The sequence below is a fragment of the Suricata suricatta genome, chromosome 12 (assembly GCF_006229205.1).
Source record: "Suricata suricatta isolate VVHF042 chromosome 12, meerkat_22Aug2017_6uvM2_HiC, whole genome shotgun sequence".
Classification (NCBI taxonomy): Eukaryota; Metazoa; Chordata; class Mammalia; order Carnivora; family Herpestidae; genus Suricata; species Suricata suricatta.
In genome coordinates, this window is record NC_043711.1 from 4553084 (window position 1) to 4555893 (window position 2810).

Genomic DNA, 2810 nt, shown 5'->3' on the forward strand with positions numbered 1-2810 from the left:
ATGCCCCTCCCCCTCCCTGAGTCTCCACCCCATTTTGAGCCCCTCCTCTTGGGTGCCCCTCCCCTCTGTACGATTCCTCCTTCAATAACTTCCTCCAATCCTGAGATCCTAGCTTTCAAACCTCTCCTGCCTAAAGTCCTCTAAGACCCCATTGATTCCCCTTAATCATCCCCCTTCCTGATTCCTACCTACCTCTTGCCCTTACTCCCTCTCCTACTACCTCCTCACTCCCAATCTGGGCACACCAGGGAGACCGGAGGGATGGACAGGTGCTATTGGCAGGAGGGGCAGGCAGGTGTGGACCCCACCAAAAGCCGGTGTCTGAATGTGGACAAGGGGTCGCCAGGCGGCATCTCAATGATTCTCTGTGCCACCCCTAGGTCCCGGCCAGCAAGGAATTAACATCAGGGAATGGGAAAAAATTCGTGACCGTCCAGGCGGACTTCGGGGGCACCGTGTTGGAGAAGCTGGTGCTGGTCAGCTTTCAGAGCGGGTACCTCTTCATCCAGACAGACAAGCCCATCTACACCCCAGGCTCCACGGGTAAGAGGCTGGGCGCTGGCTGCAGGGGGCTGGGGCAGACTGTGCGGAGGGGCAGGGCTCACCCACCACCCCCTTTCTTTCCCTCCATCTTCCAGTCCTCTATCGGATCTTCACCGTCAACAATGACCTACTGCCCATGGGCCGGACTGTTATCTTCAGCATCCAGGTACCAGTGAGTTGGGGCCTCAGACAAGCCCCGGGCAGAGACTTGGGGAAAGACAAAGAGAGAGAGACACAGGAAGAGATCCTGGAAAAGTCAGGACTGCAGAGGCCTACAGGCAAAGAAATGTGCAGAGCCATGAACACAGAAGGAGCCCTGGACACAGGGCAGAGATCCAGGGATCCCGGTGGAGTGAGGCTTCTGCTGGTGGATTCTGGCTCCAGATAAACCTCTGGGGACTGTGTGGCTCTGGACAGATCCCTTCTCTTCCTGGGCCTCAGTTTTCTCAGCTGAACATTGGGATAACAGATAAAAACTCAGTGTAGTCCAATCCCTCTACAGCAGCCAGGGGGCAGCCTCGAGCAGGCCCCACCCTCCTCCACCAGGAGCCCTCCAGGAGTCCCCACCTCCTTGGGGTAAAAGCCTAAGTCTACCTGGCAGTCCCCAAGGCCCTCCAAGACTTGCGCTGTCCCCTGCCTGTCCTCCCCTCCTCCCCCTCTTCCCTCCCTCACTCTCTCCAGCCACATGGGTCTTAGTGCCATATCCTCCAACTGTCAGGCATGGCATGGCCTGCTCCAGGACCAGTGCACAGGCTGTTCCCTCCTAACCCAGAAAATCCTCTTCCTCCAAATACCCACATAGTTTGCCCCATCACTTCATTCCAGTCTCTGCTCACGTGTCACCGATGGGCCAATTTTACAGCGAGGCTGCTCTGAGCACCTATAAAATGGTAAACCTTCTCTCCTAATCACACACACACACACACACACACACACACACTCTCTCTCTCTCTCTCTCTCTCTCTCTCTCTCTCTCTCTCTGTCTCTCACACACACGCACACACACACACCACTCTCCTGCTCCCTGCTATCTCCTTTAGGCATCCTGTAAATAGGATTCATTCATTTAGCTTCCACAGGACCTAAATTCCATACAAGAAGGGATTTTTATCACTTTCCTGAGGGCTTTATCTTCTGAACCCACTGAGTCCTTGGCGTATGGAAGCTAAAGAAAATTTACTGAGAGAAGGGAGGAAAGGGGTGGGGAGGGGAAGAATGGAAAGAGGAAGTGAAGAACGGAGGGAAGAGCTAGGTCTGCCCCTGGATCATCATGAAGGTACAGGGCCCAGGTTCTGACAGCCGTGAGCGGACTGTGGGGACCAGTGGGATGTGGGGAGCGAAGAACACACACCTCTAAAGGTACAGACTCTTCCCAGCTCCAGTCAAACATCACTATGTGCCAACAGGAACCCGTATCCAGTTACCCCAATTTCAAGGAGAGGCCAGATGTTTACATGCTGTGTCCTGATGTTTAATGACTGGCAACAAAGGAAACACTGTGTATTAGGTTGAACCTCATGAAATTGCTATTCTTGTAGGTCAAAACGTGGAAGGTAGGCAATGCTGTGTGGCTCAGCGCCCAGGAATGCTGGCCAAAGGGTCCCGCACAAAGTGGGTGATAAATGCTAGTTACTCTCAGTACTCATACATGTAGCCCCAGTGAGCATTCAGACAGTGAGCCCCAGCCTACATGACCCATGTCCCAAACCACTAAGGTAGGAGCTCTATTTCTCTCTTGTTTCCGGATGGGCACATCGAGCACAGAGATGTCAAGTAACTTGCCCAAGGTGACACAGCTCATAAATGGGAGCATGGACATTTGAACCCAGGCTGACTGACTCAAGTCCGTGTTCATCACCACTGCCCCAGTAGTCATGACACACAGAGAGTGTAGACACAGAGGAGGAAGAGGGCCTGGGGGCTAAGCCTTGTCACTGAAGAGACACACCCTCCTGTCTCCACAGACCCCTGACAATGTTCTCATCAAGCTTGAAACCCTGTCTTCTCAGAAAGAGGTTGGCATCTTGTCCCTGGCTTGGAACATCCCGGAGCTGGCCAAGTATGTCAAGCCCTCCTAGAGGGGGTTCCCAGGGCCAAGGGAGGGCGTGGGGGGCGGCCGGGTCTGGCTGGCTCACTCCCCTGCCTCCCGCACAGCTTGGGGCAGTGGAAGATACAAGCCCACTATGAAGAGGCCCCACAGCAGGTCTTCTCTGCTGAGTTCGAGGTGAAGGAGTACGGTAAGACGGGGAAGGAGGCAGGGTGGGGGG